Genomic DNA, 21,632 nt, shown 5'->3' with positions numbered 1-21,632 from the left:
CGGAAATCCAATTTTATTTCCCATGCTTCAAATAATAAGGGATTAAATACCATGCACTTTATAATTTAGAGGACATATAGACTAAGAGCTCTTTGAGCACATTGAAAGGTGTTTTGGCTCCTTTGAGCTCGCGCCAAAACTTGAAAATATATATTCATTTGCATATGCAAATTTTAGCGGGTGTCTATGCCAAATAAAATACGAGCCTTGTGGTGCGAAGTATCTTTTATCATATTTAAGTAAAAATCTGTACGCAAGGGTTTGAAAATGGGTCAAAATTATCGTGTGAGTCGTGAGATTATGTTATTTATTTTTTTTAATCATGTAATTGCTTAAAACAGGCTTGCCTTGTGATGTTCCTCATCTATCTCTCGTGTTCGCATCAAAGGATTTAAGTAACGCGTTTGTTAAGTTTAAGCGAAATTAGTGCCCATTCAAAAACAGAACTCATCACATTAAACTCCCATCTCGGCCACGGAAGGTCACCTTTCGGATCGAGAGGCAAAGAGTTTCTGAAACGATTAACCTAAGCCGGTGGAGAGGCCGACCGTGGGGTGTTTTCGAACCCGTAAATTTTACCGCCGAAAGAAGCAAACCTTATTGGATGGTGCGTCATTCATCAGCTATTTGACTCTTCCTGTTCTGTTCTTAAGCGGCAACCTCAACAAATACGTATCCATAGTCTTAAAATCTTCTCAGCTGTGATTCAAACTGAGTTAAATTCTTCAATTCTGATTTTCAACCGTTCTCCGTTAAGAAATAGAAAACCATATCCGAACTCGCTTGGTGTAAACTTTGGTGAATACATACATGTACATGTAGTTGTTTCATTGTTAAAGTTGGTTTTTCGGCAGGAAATGTTTCTATTCTTAGGTCCAGTTCATTTTAAGCTTCGAACTGCCATCCCTATCGTACAGCGAGTTAATTCTAGTCTATGATATTGAGATCACTTTGTCCCAAATAAGTGAAATACCCTTAAAAAAATACGTTATCAATTATTTTCAATACATTTTGGTCATGCTAACTATTTCTCAATGTCCCCTCGTGTTGAGGAATCAAAACTTGAAATCGATACTTGGATTTTAATTACTAACCAAAAATAGCATACATGTATCTGTCATCACGAATACTTATATAACTCTTTAGTAATAAATTGCTTCATTTTATGTTTCAGGGTTCCTATGGCATTGTTAAGCTGGCCTACAATGAGGAGGACCAAACCAATTATGTAAGTACGCCTTTAACTTAACCATTTGTATTAACTTGGTGCCACTATTACAATAACTGTAAACCTATTACCGTTATCATGTCCACGGTTGACAGTTATTGTACTCTAAAGCGTTTTAATCGGCAAAACTTGTATTTTAATATTCCTTAATTATTGCTAAATATAACGTCAATTCCACAATTCATATAATTTCTGAACCATCAAAATCCGTGGAATATCGACATATGTAACTACTACAGCTAGCACGCTTTTGTTCGGCTCTGGAAGATACTCGGTAGAAATAAACAGCGTCGTAGTTATTGGTGATATATTACACATTTATGTATTCCAACATCTAATCCTATTACATCGGATCATTCATAACCAGGAACGAATCCTAGGGCAATCAAACATTGCCCAAATTCGAGTCCCAAGCTCATTACAATCTGTTACTCTTGTGTTACCATGTCGGTGCGTCACAAGTCGCTGGAAGGATTTCATGATGGTAGACTAATTACTCTAATACCACCATGACATTTATAATCCACCGTATCAGTACTTTGTCATTTGGCTAAGTAGGAGCCAGTACACCCCAGAAAAAGGTAATGTAGGCGGGCATTAGTTCAAAAAACAGAGAAGGAATTCGATCCCCCGGCCTGCGGTTTGGCCTTAAAGAGTGCGGAATGCTCCAAAATGAGCGTACCAGCGAAGGAATCCGTCCTCATTAAAGCAATTGCGTTTGGGGTTCAAGAAAAAATAATCACAGTTTAGAGATATATTCCAGGTTGATTTGGCACAAAGAACTCGTTATCCACTGGTAGTACCTAGCATGCTTCCCAAGTGGTCACGTTATTTATAGTCCATACAGTGGTCATGGTCATATCGCTCAGGAACGGAGTATGAAAAATTCGTTGTATTTTTTATTAAAATTATGACATGTCCATTCGCTCCAGACCTACAAGAAGTGGGTGTTCTGGCATTGCGTGTACGGTATACTCTATTTCAGGGATTCCGAGTGATAGCAAAATATTCCTTATGTTTGGTGTACCTTTTTTTTAATATGAAATAAAAGAACATGAGTGAGAACATTAGTATTGGGTTTGGCATTCAATGGATCGGAGTCATTGGAAAAGCAGGCCAGTGAAGAATAGGAGCCTTCGAAACTCCCTGCTGAAGGCCGATTCTGAGGATCAAATTGGCAGATAAATTGAGAAAGGAGGAAAAATAACAAGAAGGTGGGAAGGGGGGGAAGACAATATCAAGCACGATAAGAAAGAGAGGAATCAGATGGATTGGGCACACCTTGAGACATAATGGATTTATTAGGAACATAAATAGAAAGGATATTAGAAGGCAAGACACCACGAGGAAGGCCAAGAGGCGAGAATCACGTAGGCAAAGTAAGAAGGGTTGAATATACGGAAGCGTCCTCAGAAGTCACGCAAAAAAGGTGTTAGTTATAAGTGAATAAGGAAGGGTTACTTGCAAACAAATTTCGGATTAAAATACTGAGGAAAAGGACATAGGCAAAAATATTTTTTTAAAATGAAATGACCGGTAAAATACAATTGGTATTTGGTTCTTTATACATTTGTTTCATGCACTCAGAAGCATTTCCCTACCTCTTTTGTGAGACGTCCTCCATCCCGAGTAGAAAAAAAGGGCATCAAGCGTCTCCTCTTTTCCATCAATTCTACCTTCTCCGGGTGTTGTTTTTATTGAAGAGCCCGTTACCCAGGAAGGAGGCAAAAATCTACGATTTATTGAGATTATTTTTCCGAGGAAATCGATCGATATCAGATAAAACTTGAGCAAGTTGAAACGAGAGTAGATTAGGGGCAATCTTCTGCAAGCATTAGTATTTATGAATTTCTTTAGGAAGGTTTCGTAAAGGAAGGACGGATTTATGTCTGTTCGAGTTCTTTCTAACTATATTATCCGAACGCTTAGCCTTTTTATTCATTCTAAAAATGCGTAGAGGAAAGAACGAGTGTCTACTTGAATCTATAATTGCAGGAGTCCTGTTTTTTTATTTTATCCCGCTTTATCCAATCTGTTGATACCGAGTGGTCTTAATAATTCCCTCAGGATCATAGGGAAACTCGAGTATCCGTAACGTTTGATGATTATACTCTTAATGGGAACCGGTCGCAAATAAATTTATATTGTTTGGAATAGCAAAATCCTTCCTACTCACCGTTGACCTTTCTTTGAGGTCATAACTAAGCCTTCCTTCTTCGTACCTGTAATACTTACATCCTAATTTCTCTAACATCTCTGTAACGTTTCATCTCCTCTCGTCATTGTTTAACAAGTATGGCTTATCCTCATCCTCTTCTACACTTTTACCTTTTTAACATTTTCATATATTTTTCATTTTATTCAATATCGCGATGGTTCACGAGTATTTTAGTTTCATTTTAAATTTTATATAAATTACAATCAGTCACATTTCTCCTTTACCCCGTTCACTGAAATTTATCAGAGTAATTGAATGCTTTTTGTATACAGATTCGGGGAACGTAACAGGAAATTAGTAGAAAATATTAGATTCTTGGTAAAGTCTCAATTATTCAAAAGTCTAAAATATGACGAATTCTAACTGACATCACCATGCGTGTCCGTTATTATGCTATCTGCCCAGTAAAAGTATGTAATAACTTTTTGGCGGCTCTTTAAAAGGTTTAGATATATGAGCGCCACGGTCAAAGGGACGCTGATTTGAAGAATCCTCTCCCATACGAAGACAAGGTATATAAGTACAACAAAGAGTAAGATTTCTATTTCAAGAGATCGGAGTAACGGAAGGAGATTGACTGTGCTTTAAAGGAGATGTAAAGGAAAACGTTCAGATCCATTCAAACATTCATCAATGTCTACAGATGCTATGTTAAAACATTCCGATTTCGATTTATTTTTCCTCAAACTCTGAAATTGTTCCCCACGCTCCAGTAAATTGGATTGCTGGGTAATCGAAGATAGTTGACAGATTGAAAAGGAAAATCGCCTGCAGCTAATTAATCATCTCCGCCAAAACTATGGAAGTCCTTGATACTTTTTCTCATCAGTCCTGAATGATTCTTCATTTGGGCGAATAATTTATATTCATTCGAAGAGGGAAATCCAAGGGACAGAGAGAAAAAAGGAATGAGGAGATAAAATTTGAAGCTCTTTTTTAAGACGATCACATGCACGAAAAAAAAGTAAAATCACTAAATATTGGACAAAAGACAAAACTGTTGGTAAGGACGGACCTTAATGGCTGGATAAGAATGAATGAGGAAATGTGGAGAATTACGAAAGAGATTTGTGCAAGGAAACCAGAAGGTCAGACGAGGATTTTGAATTATCACTTCTATAAACACCGAAGAGAGGTTACTGAAGTTTAACAAAGATGAAAGCCTTACTGGAGATGATATGAAAAGATGAAAAGAGTCTTTGGAATAGTTATGACGGGCATTAAATGCATAGGATTATAAGCATGTCCTGGGTGTCGGTGAGAAAGTAACTTCATGATCAGAAAATATGGCGCTGCAGTGAAGGCCATTTGAGTAAGTAACGAAATGAAAAATGGCGCCAGTTTCCATCGGGAGTAATGAGGGAATTTGCAAAGGTGACTTTGACAAAATTCTACAAATTAATTCACAGCGTTCATGCAAGTGACTAAGTGCAGAGCGTCGTCTTCATCATACCGAAACGCAGGGCTGGATTGTCAATGTAAATTATTTCGAACAATTAATGCAATCAATGACCGGTGATTCGAAATTCATGCTGAAAGCATTCCACCTAAGAGAAGATAGAAATGTAGAAGAGTATTTGAAGTGGAGATAATAGTGGATTTAATAGAAGCAAAGAAACAATTCTTCCTCTCACAAGAGGAGATAGAGAAATGGAGAAAAGTATGCAAAAGGAAAACCCACTTTCAATGTTTTTAAGGGTATGGAGAATAATTTTGACAACTTGCGCTGGAACATAATTATGCATGTGCTGGAAAAAACTGGAATGAACTGTGACGACAGAAAATGTGTGCACGCTCCATATAGAGAGCTTACGACTGTGACCAAATGTTTGGATTGTATAAAAGGTAAGTTACAATCAATTGCTGAGCGCATTCAACATTCAGTGTGATGGAAATAGGACGAGAACCAATTCAAACCAAACAAAATATTGGGTTTTATAGGAATAGAAATGCTAAGTTAAACATTAAAATAGGAGGACATACACTTGAACAGATGCAATAGTTTATCTATCTAGGAAGCGTTTTGTAACAAGATGGCCAAAGTAGTAGTGGCACAAGAAGAATGCGTTCGGTAAAGATGCTGTCATAGGAAGGAGAGAGAGTTTATGGCAGAAACGTTGAGTTAAGATGTTAAGAAAAGATTACTGAAAACCTTAACATAGAGCCTTGCTTTGCAAGGCGTGGAAACTTGGTCATAGAAGCATGATTATATGCGTAGATTTGAGGCAAAATATGAAGATTGTAGAAAGAAAGTTTATATTAAAATAAAATTAGGGAAGGTCACAATTGAATGAGTGAAGCAAGATGGAAGCAGAGATGCAAGAAATGAGAGAGAAAGAGCTGTGTAATAAATTGTGAAGAAGTGTACATATTTCTGAGAAGAAGCAGCTGTCGATAGATAAATAAAATAATTTAGGCATTTCGATAGGATTAAAATAAAGTTACCTCTGCAGCTTCATTTTTTACGACTGTGAGACTTGGACAATGACATCAGTGGAGAAAAGAAGATGGAAAGTGATGTAAATCCTTTGCTACCGAAAAGCTATGAAAACGAAATGAACCGACTGGGTGACTAATGGAGACGTCCTTCGACGAGTGGTTGAAGAGAGAAGCCTATAGAAGATACTGACAAGAATAGAAGGAAAACTAATTGGATACGTTTCTGGGAGACATTATTTTACCGAAGATCGTGATGGAAGGGACCATATATAGAAGGAAAGAATTACAGACGAAGCCCAAGGATTAATTACGATAAGAAAGTGATGGAATATGTCAGCGTATGGAAGTATTAAGGAATCAAATGATTGGCAGGTAACATATAGCTTTTTAGGGTCTCTCTCTCTCTCTAAAACACATTTGACGTTCGATGATAAGTCAAATCGCGCTAAGTGCACGGAGAGTGCATCGATTTCGCAACTCAATAACTTACCAACCTTTAAATTTGAATCAATAAAAAAATGTATAATTGTTGAATCTTAAGTTTCGTTTGCATCGTGATGAATGTTTTAGATTCCTGCCAAATCGCACCAATTTTCCTAACGCTCATTTCCCCCGTCGAGATATTAGGTCTTTCATTATTCCGCTCACCCAATTGAGCACCTTCATTTGCTTGATTGTTGATATTTATTAGACGCGAACGGAAATATCTACAGGCGCGAGATATTCGACCCCGAGTGCACTGATCTTTGCACCACGGAGGGCAGCATCGCCCTCCTACTCATCCACGCCACCCACCCCTCCCCCTCCCTCTTCCTCTCTCTTGAGCCGGCGATGACGCACGACGACGTCATCCACTTAATTGAGATGTTTTAAAATCATCGCCAACCTACCTCTCTGTCCATCGCGGTAGTTTAAAATTTTCCTCACGCTCTTGAGCAAACAAATCGGCTAAAATATATTATCCGGTGTCAATGAAATTTTGAAATATTTATTTTCGACCGCTGCCGACCGGCATTAGAGATGGTATCAAAATTTTCAGTGGGACAAATTTTTGCTTTTTCGTGACGAGAAATCGGATTCTGTTCTGATCGATCTACATTTTCAGTTTTGATGTAGCTCTCCCTTCCTTTTTCTTCTCCGCATATTCTCTGCGCCATTATTTCTCGTCCCAATCCCGTTTTCAACATCCTTACGAGGCTGTTGTTGTCAAGTACCGAATATTTCTCTTATCTGAGTTATATTGATTTGAATATATTTTTCCTCGCTCAGACTTCCTGTTAATTCTCTATTTTCACGCTTTGTAATATTTCTTCTCCAGTATCAGGCTGATTTGACTTCTAATTCTCTTTTTTACTTCGCTTGTTGTTCATGTTGTGCTCTTATTGAAAAATATTATCTTTATTTATGCAAGCTTACAAGTTCTTACTTATAAGCTTTCAAGCTTATAAGTTGCACTCGTAGCCTTTATACCAGCACGTACCGAAGACACTTTTCGGTAGTAGTTTTGAGGGGAGGCGACCGACAGCAAAGGTCATTTGCGCCATAGGGGAAGGACAGGAAAGGATGAAGGGTGGAGAGAAACCCGGCGTCGGCATTAGCCTACTCTTTACGAAAGGCGCCAAGGGGTCCGCGGCTTAACGTCCCATCCGACGGACGGCACTTTTCGGTAGCTTTTTAACACGAAGAGGTAGTATGGGAATCCCAGTACAATAGAATGAGACTAGGTACTCTATAAATGCAGGGATTTTACAGTGCAAATATCATTCGTCTAGGCCGGGACTCGAAACCGGATCCCCTCGTCTTTCCAGCCGAGTATGAGTCCCAGTCGAGGTGAAGGATCTTTATACAGTGGAATACATTAAATTTCAGTGCTGATCAGCGGCTGGCACCGTTAATCACGGCATCTACCGCAGTTCTTTGTAGCTACTCTTAATTTTTCAAAAAATAAGACAATGTAGGATAAATTGACGATTGTCGCCTGCATGGTAATTTCACAAAAAAGGTTTCAAAAAGGTTTGATGGTGAAAAGCACTCAGTAGTTTCATTCAACACAATTAAACAATTGAAAGTACCTAATTGGGCCATGGAACTAAAAATGCGTAGAGCGTTGCAAAGATTTAATAAAAAGATCTTAGATGTATTTTAATGAAGCGTTGTATCTAGTGGACGGTCATGAATATTATATATGCGTGTGTGTTTTTGTATAATTATATAATATATATATATATATATATATAATTATTATTATTTTTAGGTAATCTACCGGTTAAGGTAGGTTTTTGGATGGACACAGCTACTAAATAAAACATTTTGTGACTCCTAACAAAACACAAAATCCAGCATCCTACTCTATATCAGGTCCCTCTTCATCTCTGCCACATACCTATTCTAACTAATTTGGTCTTCTTCTCCTGCATCTTCTGTCCTGCTGCTGCTGGCAGCAGGATATATATATATATATATATATATATATATATATATATATATATATATATCTATATATATATATATATGTATGTATGTATGTATATATATATATATATATATATATATATATATATATATATATATGTATATATATATGTATGTATGTATGTATGTATGTATGTATATATATATATATATATATATATATACATACACGCACACACACTCGCCACAACCGTTCCCTTGGGCCTCCTTTATCGCACCCACTTGCCGAAAATCGAGATATCGAAATAGTTTCGCTTTCCAGAATCAAGTCTGCGTGGGTGGGGGGTCGCTTCTTGAGGTTGGGCCTCAAGTGCGACTTTGTTTGTGTGAGTGTTTTTCGGGGCGGAGGGAAGGCGCCTTTCCACTTCGCCCACCCCCGAAACTTTCTTAATGGAACTGTCACTGGGCGCGCGTGACGAGAGAGGAGACCCGAAAGGCGGCCGGTGTCCGGGACTCTCTCTCATCGGTTCCCGAATGCACGGGCAACTTAGAAACGGGCCCCGCATGGCCTGCGGGACAAAAAAGAGGAATGGAGTGCTCTCGAATATCGAAGCGCTCGCGCTAAATGAAACAGACAGGAATGAAGAGACGACTGCCTTGGCGCCAAGACCGCCGTGCCCTGTATTATGCCACTATTTCGGCGTGGGACTGAAGTCTTCCAGCTTTCTGAGGGCATGTCAGAGTGTCTTCTCTTTTCGGTGTGCACGTTCCCATTATCTACTTAGCTACCATCATTCGCAAAAGTCTGTAGACAGTCACCAGCACGGAGGATTGGGAAAGGGTGAAAATGCATTTTCTCTTGGCATTTATTGGCTGACAGGCTGCGAGGTTTTTTTAATTCACCCTGAGAGGTTGGAGGGTCTTCCAGGTATTGAATGTCAACATGACGAAGGATTTTGTCTTCCCTCACTTCTCGGAAAGCTGGCGACTAATTCTAGAATTTTGTACACACGAACGTTGTTCAATATAGAGTGATCACATTTATTAGTATAACTTATTTTTCAAATTATTATTATTAGGTAATCTACCGGTTAATGTAGGTTTTTGGATGGATACAGCAACTAAATAAATATTTTATGACTCCTAACAAAACACAAAATCCAGCATCCTACTCTATATCAGGTCCTTCTTCATCTTTGAGTACTTTCTTCCTCCCTTCATCCCATCCAAAATCCGCATCCTGTTCCTTCCCTTTCCTCGTTTGTCTAACATTCTTCCCTCTACCACATTCTTCAACATCCTACTGCCGATCCATACCCCCTTCATCCATAATTCCTGCCTCCATAGGATTGCTCCCAACAAACCCCTCTCCTCGCCCACCATACCAAGTACTTCCTCGTTTGTTTTCTTCTCTGTCCATTTCACCTTCTCCATTCTTCTCCACACCCACATTTCAAAAGCCTCCAGTCTACGTCTATCCTCCTGCCTCAATGACCACGTATCCGCGCCGTACATAGCTACGCTCCATATCAAAGTTTTTACGAGTCTTTTCTTAACATCCTTACTCAAAGTCCCCGTCATCAACTCCCTCCTCCTCGTGAAAGCCTCTTTGCCTAGCCCAATTCTTCTCCTTACGTCCCTACTACTTTGACCGTGTTGGTCCAAAACACTACCGAGATACGTAAACTGTTCTACCTGCTCTAGTTTTTGCCCTCCTATTTTAATGTTAAGCTTGCCCTTTTTCTTTCTAGAAAATCGCATAACCTTTGTTTTATTAATGTTGATTCTCATCCCATACCTGTCGCACTGAATTTCCAATTCACTCAGCAATGCTTGCAGCCCCTTGGCTGACTGACAAACTAAAGCTTGGTCATCAGCAAACCTAACTGATTTTACGAATTCCCCGCCCACTTTCATTCCTACCTCGAGTTCTTCCCATGCCTCTTTAATCATTTCCTCCGCATATAGGTTGAACAGCAACGGTGATAATGGGCAACCCTGCGTTACACCTCTTCCTAAGACTGCCCATCCGGACTCCCCGTTCCCCACTCGCACCTGAGCAGTCTGAGACAAATTTTATTTCATTTTTCTGGCTTAATTAGAATGGTCTCATATGTATATGTGGAACAACTTTCATTGATTTGACTCCAGTATTACGTCAGCGGCCGACGCTGAAGCAAATGTTGAACCGTTCAGATCGCCTGCTGCAACGCTTGATTTAAAATTTGCATTCTCCGAATAAAATTTTCTGTCGAGGCCTATATAATCCTGCATGAAGCTTATTAACAGTCTGTTCTTCCCTATAGCATTGCAAGAAAATGGTTTTAAAATTTTAGAGGGAGAGACGGTCAATTTCAAAAGAAGGTGGACCCGGAGATCCAGCAACTTCTCTTATGGAAGTAAACATAAAACGTCGCTGCTGATATTGTGAGAGAATATGATCGAATAGCGTTAAGTAAACTATAAAGAGTGTTGAAAATTTCATTAGTACCATCCACATTTACCATGAATAGGAAAACTGCTCAAGAGACGAGTTTCTTCGCGATTAGTTCCGATGTCCGAAAAACAAAACTTTCGCTAAGTTTGGTTTGCAATTGAAGTTGATGATATAAGGAGCTGAGGAGTTTTTTTCTGCATATGAAACTTGGCTTCGTCATTTTGGCCCTGAAAGCAAATAGCAAAGCTATGTTTGGAAATCTCCGACATGAACAAGAAACCTAATTTTTGGGAAAGGTGGATCCATGACATACACCTCCTGTATTTCGTAATTCATGGAATAGGTTTATCAGCACGTCATATCAGCACACACAGCTGTAATTGGAGCATATCATAGGAGTTTCCTGAAGATTCTCCAAGGCTATATAAATAACAAAAGATTACGTTTCAAAGCAGCATGCGCCACCATTTAAATTCACGGACACATATCCTGAATGTTGCTGTCTAATATATCGAGAAAGGTTGTTCTTCATCCTCCCCATACAGTTCAGACCTAGTCCCATGTGAATTTTTCCTGTTCTCCAATGCGAGAATACACCTCCTTGGAAAGTTTTTTTCCATCCTCAGTAGTAGGCGTAGACGAGCAGAACACCTTTCAACTTGGAGCAGCTACCGCAGTAAACAGTCAGTAAAGAAGTGAAATCAATTAATCCTGAACCGCATATTAAACATGGCGATGTAACCAAAAACAAAATTTTTACTCGGAAAATTTTGCTAATAACAATTTTATGATCTCTCCATATTGAACAGGCTATTTTATTGGGAACTTAGACCCATCTTTTCGTCCTATCCATCTTGAAAAAACGTTTCATGAATGCGTCCACCGATCAAAAACCGCAAAAATAAAGAAATATTCTGCAACTTTCCAGAGGCCATTCCTGGAAAAATATTGAAAATATTTCGATGAACACATATAATGAAGTGAAATTTACTGACTTTAGAATACACGTCAAAATAAAATAACAAACACGCCGTGCTATTCTTGTGACTAAACGAGTGGTGGTGTGTTAAGTGACGGTAGCTGTGGTTGAGCGAATTCGCCGGATGTCACTGGGGTCACGGATTCTTTCCCCGATCCAGCCATGGACATCGTTTTATGTATTTGCAACCTTCGCACTGTTTTACGATTGGTTATTACCATGGTTATAGGTTCACGTTAAGACCGACGTGGCTTTCAGTGCAGATAAGACATGCAGAAACCTGAAATACATTTTAAAGCTTTTCCTTGTTTTGATAATTGAATTTACCCTTCCTTTTTCACGTCTTTATTTATGAATTACTAACCTCTAAATTTCACTAATAATCAGACAAGTATAAGTGAGCCAGCTTTATCACTACGCGAAATTCTTTTGAAAATTATATTCTCATATGGCAGGGATATTTCCTTTATCATAATTCAATCCTAACCTATTAATTAAATTGAAATATTCCCTTTTTAGTTATTATAGCGTTTATTCTCTTTGGTGAAAATGAAGAATCTCCAGGAATTGGTCGTTGAGAAGTTTTAAAAAAATGTTTTTTTCTGATTCTTTTTTTCAATTAAGCGTCTATGGCTTCAGTTTAAAACTCCCCCACTTTTGCTCACTTCATCGATTCCCGGTGAAAAATTGTTCAAACGTGAGGTAACCCTGAAATTAAAAGTATGGAAGTATTTTCCAACATCAATGGAAGAGATCAAAGTTCTAAATAGGTGCGAGGGCAAAAAATGTTATCTACTTCAGAGTACCTTCATTTTTCAACGCGAAATTTACATGCCAAGACGTTCTCCGCGGGAGTAGACCAGCGAGGCTTTACCTCCTAATTAGAGGTCAAGGGTTCGAATACCTCTGAGATGGATGTTGAAATGGTTGTCAGGTGACTTTAACGGCGGCGTAATTACGGAGTGGAGCGACCTCCTCTAGCGCCAATGGGTGTAAAAACGAAAACATTAAACCACCGCGAGGCCTCGACTCAGTCATTAGCTGTACGTAGACAATTAGCAGTCCCTACTTTGAGGCACCGTAGCCGCGCACTTTGAAACCCCTGAACGCCACCTCCTATTTCCTTGTCCTCTTAAGCACATTAACATTTCAACGCCTCGGTTGCGATACATGCATGGTATTGGGGCATCGGGAGAGCTGACCCATGGTTGAGGCCATTTGCATATGCGGGCGATCGGGGGCTTGGTAAGATTTGAAGAAACGAGGGAAGAGAAAACTCTACCTAGACTCAAGAGGCGAAAGAGGCCCAGGGGGGTCTTAAAATTTTATGGCCCATCCGATGGTGGTAGTAGTGTACCTGAAGTACTCTTTACAAGTGGGTATCAGAATGTCAACGAAAAGTCTGGTAATACCAAGCACATCTTAATTTGAAAGCCTCAGAAAGGGCGTGTGTTAGGCCGTCAGCCATGAGGGTAATTTATTACTCTATCATGGAGGAGCGTTTCGTAAGATTAAATTTTCGACTAAAGCTACTGGTTTTACCTGCTATGTTTCGCTGGAACTTGAGGAGATTGGATCCTGGCTGCACGAGTCAATGTACCAACTTGGTTCAATGTTTTTAATGACGAGCGATCAAAGCAGCACCCATTCATGCCTAGATCGTAAACAGATATTATGTAAATGTACAGTTTTTGGTAAAATGTGTTGCTTATTATTTTTTTTTAAGTGCTTTAAAACTTTATGAGGACTAATTTTTCAAGAGCAAATATTTGAAACTATGCGATTTCGGCTGTTTTGTCCAACAAATTAATTATTATAATATTTTTTTAAGTTAGGTAGGTGCAGTCATGTTGGTACTATTACAAAATCTTATAGAACTTCTCATAAGTTTTAAGATTTTCGTAGGAACGTCATGTATTCCAGCAACATTAATCCTTACGTAATTCTTCTGTTTGCAGTCTTTTTCTGTCATAAGACCATTTAGAAAATCTTTGATTTTTTATATCTATTTCTACAAAAACTAATACACGAAGATCCTGTTTCATCATCGTCAATTGATGAGAGTGCACTAAGAATTGCAAATTCAGAAAACTTTATCAAAATGACATGTACTTGACATGTCGATGCAGCCTCCTTGACTATTCGCAATCGATCGATAATTTGCGTCGGTTCGTCCGACAGTCATTTTCACTTAAATTCTCGTTTTGGGCTTGCCTTCCAACGCAATTCGAGAATGGAATTATTTCCCCATTGCCAGCATCAAACTCCCACGACTTGCACTTGTCCTGTAGACTAAGTCGTGCGAGTAATCTCCTCGCTACTACGTATTGGCTTTCATCCCAGGCTTTACAATAATCGCTTGACTTTCGGTCGTTGACAATGCTCTTCATAGAAACGATGATATTTGTTCTGAGCTCTGATTAATATAGAACTTTGATCGTTCTGCGAAGGGTCCCAAATGTCACCTCTCCTTCAATTTTTCATCCAATCATTTATCCACTGTTCGTCGGATGAAGCCAATTTTCTTTGATCGAAATGCAAATATAGACTTACAGCTTAGGAGAACAGCAAACCAGCAGTCCTGCGATTCGATTTCATCTAGAACGAATGATTACCGGAGATTAAGAAAAAAGGCTAGAAGCGACGTGTAGTCATAAGGAAGTTGGGAAAGGCAGGGAGAATGATACAATCCCATTACTGAACCAAATCCGTCGTGAAATTTATGGGATGAAGATTTTTCCCGCCGTCGATCTATCGCCGGTTACCCGAAGGGAAATAAGAAGACAAGGTCACCGGGGGGGGGGGTAATGTAATGGGGAAACACTTGGGTTTGAGCGAAAGTAATTATGTGCAGCCACGCGCTGGATTTGATCCTTGAACGCTTGAACCGATTGCGACCTCGAATGCGCTGATTTCGTAATATTCCCAAGATCGGGTGACTTAACCAACGAGGAGGGAGATTTCAAGGAAGCAGCATTTTAGGCTGTGTTCCGAAGTGACTGAGGGAGATGTCAACAGTTCGAAAAAGGGGGCGTGACCGCATACGTACTTTCATCGCGATTCCGTCAGCAGAATCCGCTAACATTTTTGTGACCTCATCTTTCCATTCCTCCCCTTCTACCCCCCTACACCGAAGGCCGCCGTCTCCGCCACCTTAACATCCCTCTGAATTGTTTCCACCCCTCTCCTTGTTCCCTCATTGTTTGCCTTATCCGCTAAACCTTTTCTAGTTTCTTCTCCCATCACCCCAATCTTCCCGGACTTCCTTAATTGGCTCGCGGCTGAAGCATTCGTGCCGATGCTCGGCCAAAAATAAATTCTTGTTTTTCTCGTCCTCCCCGTCTCTCCCCCGCCACAACTATCGGTCGGTTCCGATTTCTCCGACGGCGAGCGCCCTACGAGGCGAAGCTGTTGGTGAGTAATTTAAATGCTCCCCCGAGCAAAGTTCCCCGCGGAGGAATTACCCCCCCGGGGCAGATCTTAACAGCTTAAAGGTTTTGCCTAGTTCAGAGGAGGCGAGAAACACGCGCTCTTAACCATCGCGCGCGCGCGCGCGTGAATATAGTCGATCGGTGGTGCCGTAATGTAAGTGCCAGGCGTGTAAAGACTTGACAAGGGGAGGTTAGAGAACGAGCAGATCCCTCTGATAAACGCACTGAGCAACAAGGTGATCGTTAGAGGAACGATAAGTGAGGGGGAAGGGGGGGTTGGAGAAGGGGACAAGGAGCTTGGAAAGCCTTAAGGCGACCCGCGTGTGGACACCAACGCCTGCTTTATGGTTTTTCGGTTGAACGGTCGTTTCCTCAGGCGGAAGTCCTCGTTCCTTTGCGTCGGTTATCGCGACGACCCTTCTGGAAAGAGGTTTCGTGAGAGCGGGGGAAAACATTCCGAACAGCGCTATATATGGAACAGATTTTGCAATATTGAAACTTGAAGGAAAATGTCCTAGTATCACATCATGTTTTTCTACTAACCATCATGTTTACCTCTTGTCTATGTTTTGTTGCTGCTGGCAGTCACGAGGGCGGTTCAATATGTACCCGTTTTAGAAATGAAGAAACCATTTTTTCAAAAACATTTTTTTTATTTTTCAATATAGTCCCGTTTTAGACAGATACACTTCTCCCAACGTTCCGGCCATGTTGTTAACTCCTCGAAAAAATAGGATTTGTCGAACTCTCCAAAATACGCCTCCGTCTCGACGATAACTTCCTCGTTTGAGCTAAATTTTTTTCCCTCGAGCCATTTCTTCATGTTAGGGAATAAGAAAAAGTTGCAGGGAGCCAGATCGGGTGAATACGGGGGGTGCGGCAGCAATTCATAACGTAGTTTATGCAGTTTGGCGGTGACAACTCCGGATCAGCTTGTTGTCCACCGTGAGCAATCGCGGCACCCATCAGGCCGACAATTTTTTCATCGCCAACTTATCATGTAAAATATTTATTACCGTACATGCCCACGGCCTCTGCTACTTCGCGCACTTTCGTTCGTCGATCAGCGAGAATCATGGCGTGGACCTTTTGAATGATTTCCTCGGTAACCACCTCTGCCGGGCGTCCTGGTCGCTCCTCATCAAAAACAGATGTTCGCCCACGTTTAAATTCGTTGAACATGGCGAAGGGTCCCCATAAACAGCATCCAACTTTGCTTTTATCTCCTCGCATTTCTTCCCATCCAAAAACAAAAAGCGAATTACCGAACGACACTCCTCTTTTTCCATCTTAGCGAAATTCACGAAACACGTCTTACTCGAATGGCTGCCAAATCTAAACTAACCTTTAAATCAGTCTGAAATTTGTTTCATCGTCGTTTAACAGATGGCAGCACACGATGATAACATAAACTTCCCTCAGGAACGCCCTTTGTCAGCAAACACGGATACTTATTGAACCGCCTTCGTACAATGTGATGTATATATTTGTGGAAAAATCTCGCTATTTAGATCATATTTTATTATAAACGTTGAAAAAATGAATGCAGTTGTGTTCGCATCCATCAGAACGTTTCCTCTCGTGTGCGATAAATAAAATATTGCTTACATGTGGATTTCAATGGATATAATTTTCTGATTTGGGCCATGGATTTCGTGACCTCGCCTGCCAGTGGTATTTTTCTTATGCTTGAGTTAACGGAATCTGTAAGTCGATTACAATAATGAAATAACTAGGTCGACACGTCATCCCGGAGATTAAATCCCGTTATATCACAGAATTGATCTCCTGTGTAGTCCCTGTACGTCTTTCGGAAAAACAATCCTTGTAGTTTATGTTTGGCTCCTTGTAATTTTAGGTCCGGATCCGGACAGACTGGAATGAATGATCATTCTCTGCTTTTTATTTTGCATCAATATTATGCGTGGGAATTTTATTATTTTCCTTTTGATGATTTTGTATTTGCATTTAATGCTTAATAGTCGGTTCTTATAGTTGTGTTAGCGGAATTGTAGGAACCATAATATTATTGTCGTCGAATGCAATTTGATGGAATAATTTCAAGGTGATTGATACGCAAAATAGTATGCATTGTGCATAAAAAATTAGAATCTAGTTTATTTTAGGTACTCTGGAGGAATGATGAACTCGGATAATAAAACTCTCGTGTACTGGAAAGTGGTAAACTCGGATGTTGGATGAAGGCGGAAATATAAATGTGGTTTGTGTATCAATTTTGATGAATCTAAATTACTAATTCTGGGGTGATTATCCCGAGCATATGTATTCATGGTTTTATTATCATTGGCAAATAGTTCGTTGTGACTTTGATAACCAGCTTATTAAATGGAAATATAAAATTGGGAATGCCTGTCAAAACGTATGTGCGCGATGCCTCGTTTCTGTGTCAACGAATATTCCTTTTCAGCGCTTTAATTTAGACTGATATCATTTCATTGTTAGCATTCCATTATTTCCTTAAAAAGAGTACTTTTGATACATACGAATAGATTATTGAATGCAATAGTAATAATTTTTACTCTCAATTATTAGTCTAATTTGGGCACTTATTAGATAAGAGTTGATAGTTGACTTTATCGGCGAAAATTTAAGGCCTTTTGTCAAATACGAGGGTCATCCGGAAAGTAGTACCCGTTCGTGCCGCATGAAGTGCTGACGACGCGAGTAGCCGCTGGACGAGGTCAGATAGCTTCAGTGGCTTGTCTGCCTTCTCTGAGCCAAGTTGCGTGACGCTAGCATTGCCTGTGTTGTTTCTGTGATTGTTTACAATGTTTAAAAAAATTGAGAACGCCGCCAGTTGTGAAGTGAGGGCAGTGATTAAATTCCTCAATGCAAGAAACGTTCGCCCATGTGATATTCATCGCCAATTAAAGGAGGTGTATGGAGACAATGTAATGGACGAGTCGTCTGTTCGGCGGTGGTGTCGCAACTTCAACATGGGGAGGGGGAACACACACGACGATGAGCGTTCGGGGAGACCGTCTGTCATTACAGACCAACTGGTGAGCTCAGTTGACGAATTCGTGAGGAACGATCGGCGCGTCACAATTGATGACATCTGTGAGCATTTTCCCAATGTTTCTCGAACAATTGTTCATGAAATTGTTAAACACCATCTGCATTATGCAAAAATTTGTGCAAGATGGGTCCCTCGCGTATCTCAATGAGCTGGCGGCGAAGGACTATGCAGCAGGAATACAGAAACTTGTCACACGTTATGACAAATGCCTTAATTTGAAATATAATCAATACGAGCGGACAGTTAGCAATAAGAAACTATTGTGCTTGGAACTATTCAGTGAGGAATCTTTATATGGATTACCAAAGATTTAATCGAGTGGGAAATTACAAATCTAATGTCTTTATACTGAAATCAGCGAAAATCAACGCATTACAACGGTAGGCCGCAGTGAGATTTATGGGAAAAAGTTGTCTAACCTAGCAATACAGGGATCGAGATGGTGCGGGGGCTAACGTACTGGCTTCCCACCGTGAGGGCGCGGGTTCAAATCCCGGCGGTGTTGAATATTTTTCAGAGGTATCTCGATCCCTACTTGAGGTGCTTTGTGGAGGGCACTTTGAGTGAGTACGCCGTCCGTCGGATGGGACGTTAAACTGCGGACCCCTTGGCGCCTTTCGTAAAGAGTAGGCTAATGCCGACGCCGGGTTTCTCTCCACCCTTCATCCTTTCCTGTCCATCTCCTATGGCGCAAATGACCTTAGCTGTCGGTCGCCTCCCCTCAAAACTACTACTACTACCCTAGCAATACGGCTCCCTTTTCTCACGATATTCACGAATTTCGCTGTGTTCAACAGTCAAGGTTGGGCAATCATCTCACGAATTTTCCTTTAATGGCTCCTATCCCAACACTCGAACCAACAAGCAATAGAACAGCCACGTAAAATATTTAAGCGGAGCTAGGTTCTCGTAAAATTCTCATTTTTGACTCAGCAAACCCATTTGCCCAAAGGCCCACTGTCGGTTCAATGAGTAAAGAGCCTAATTGTCAGCTGAGTTTTTTATTCGGAAACTTAACGAGTCCGCTTTTGCAGGATATTTCAATTCCATTACAATTTTCACGTTTTCCGGGCGCATGCTGCATATCGCCTCGCATCTTGTATCACTTTCAGCCTGTAGAGGTCACAGAGAGAGAGAGGGAGATCACTGCAATACGCGGCAAAAATAGACAACTTCCGGCAAATTCTGCGGTTGAATATAATAAGGAAAAAATCGTCTTAGTACGGCTGAATTTAAAAGGATAGTAAGCATTTCTTCAGAAAAGCAAATGCAGTACAAGCACAGCAAATTCCCAGTAGATTTTTCAGTTGACTCCAGACGATCGATGAACTTTGTGATTCGAACACTTCCTCATCGCTTGAGAGCATGCTTCGCTGACCTCGGGGTTTTGGCATCGCCTCGGGTAGCAAAAAGGTGTCATTAATCGCAGGAAAGTGTCTTCATTTTTTTTGCAATCACATTCGCAAAATATGGACTGCCATTGTATCTCAACCCAAAGGAAAAACAATTCCGTCCGCTGCTGATGTATTTGCGAGTCAATTATATACCTCGCGTGCAAGATGTAAACTCCAACTGAAGGTCTTGTAGTATATATTTCATTTCATCCCTAATGTTTGTCGGGAGAGTCAAGCTAGAGCGCAGGGGTAGTCGCTAATAAATGATATGGGAAACGGGAAAGGTGTGGAAGCCGGTTGGTGAAATTCTAACGTAGGATAAACTTTTCTGGTGCCTCTTTATCTTGCAGGAAAAAATAATTAGATAAAATAAGTATGGAATAAAAGTACAGGCAAATATAAAATGTTTCTTGCTTGCACTGTTTGCTCGCATATCATAACATGTGAAATTTGCCTCATTTGGTTTGTCTTTGCACCTCTTTACGAATTACTAATTCCGCATATTAATTCCGAATCGTATTGAGGATAATTGTTAATTTGGTTGTTCTTCCAGCAATAAACGAGTAGCAGTGTATGGAACAGCAGAAATTCCTCTCGGGTCTTCCACGGGGTGAGAGTTTCCATTCTGGCCGACGCCTTGAAAGTACACACAATTCCCCGGGAAGTTACCAGATCTTACTCTATGGAAATGCAGTTTGAAAAGTATTCCCTCAAAGTTTCCAAGTCACTTCCGAAGATGAGAAATATCTTTCACGATATTTTTACGTTCATACGATCTGTGAAAATAACGTAGTTGAAGACATTATTTTAAGATTTCTTTCAAGATAAAGATTATTGAGCCAGCAGTAAACTGAATAAATCATAACACTTAATCGTACAAAACTAAAAGTAATTTTACAAAATTGAATGTAATTTTTTGAAACTTAAATGTAAACTGAATTCTGATCATTAGTAATCATTACATTCATAATTTGATATTCATAAGGATTCAATATTAGTGAAATAATTATTTTTCAATCATTCTTCGATGTTCAGAATTTTTTCGGTCATAATAAACTAGTGTTTAAAGTAGATTCTTTCTGGCGATATAAAAAAATTATAAACACAGAAATCAACTCGAAGGTCGGTTTAGTAAGTGGAGGTAGAGTTCAACCAGTACCAAGACCGACAGCGTGTGAAATTCACCCACCAGGGTAGGGGGAGCAGTTCTTTTCCCTGTGCCGGCTATGGTTTCTCAGAAAGATCTGGTAAAATCACACAGTTTGGGTGGAGCTGAGGTTGCCTAGAGAGGCTTACCCGGGAATCGAACCCGAGTCCTCTCAGTAGTCCAGCACTCTACCCCTTGACTACCGTAACCCATTCTGACGTTATATCGTTTGACATATAAAGAAACCCAAATGAAAAGTCCTAGAATTCAAGCACTTAACGCTATGGGACGATACAGACCACCGAATCGATTTTCACCTTTAAGAGTTGTTACGAAATGCGTTCGGTTTCTAAGATCACCCAAATTTCTTCTCAGGACTGGAAGTATAGGGAAATAAATGTATGTCGTTAAGCGTAAAATAAGCGGGCACCCTATATTGATACTAGACATAGATGGCTGCACCGTCCAGTGCACAGGGGTCGTATTGTATAACTGCCCCTTGAGTGAGAAACGTTTTCAGTACTTTGAATCACGTCGCATAGAATTCTTGAATAGAGTGACATCCATTTCCTCCTTTTGCGGAGTTAAATACTCAGAAATTCATTGTCAATTGTAATAATTACGTGATTATGTGATAGATGTGAAAATATGCGTTCGTGGATGCGACAATTCAGAGAAGGTCAAACAAATACCGTGCCACAACAGACCCAAGCAACCTCGGTCGCGGAGCAGCTGATTATTCCAGTGGGTGAAAGGACCCATGCAGAGAGAATTCTCGACTGCTATGAAATCATGGTATTGACATTATGAAAAAGTGCACATCTATAAAGTAATTATGATGAGATGTATGAGATGTTTCAACATTCTGGTGTGAGTAGATTGTCAAGAAAAAGTTAGGAGACCTTAT

The 21,632-nt window shown here is 40.1% G+C and overlaps 1 protein-coding gene across 1 annotated transcript in view; it reads left to right on the top strand.

The window, feature by feature from the left end:
* The window catches only part of LOC139694407 (calcium/calmodulin-dependent protein kinase kinase 2-like), a 136,874-nt gene that overhangs the window by 73,454 nt on the left and 41,788 nt on the right, over positions 1 to 21,632 (top strand). Inside the window, exon 2 of the mRNA XM_071592945.1 lies at positions 1,175 to 1,228. The gene's annotated coding sequence lies outside the window, so the exon portion shown is untranslated. The remainder of the gene's footprint in view (positions 1 to 1,174; positions 1,229 to 21,632) is intronic.

This window comes from Hetaerina americana, unplaced genomic scaffold (assembly GCF_022747635.1).
Source record: "Hetaerina americana unplaced genomic scaffold, ioHetAmer1.1.p SCAF_5, whole genome shotgun sequence".
Classification (NCBI taxonomy): Eukaryota; Metazoa; Arthropoda; class Insecta; order Odonata; family Calopterygidae; genus Hetaerina; species Hetaerina americana.
The sequence above is the reverse complement of the archived record's forward strand: the minus strand, read 5'-3'. Positions and strand labels throughout refer to the sequence as shown.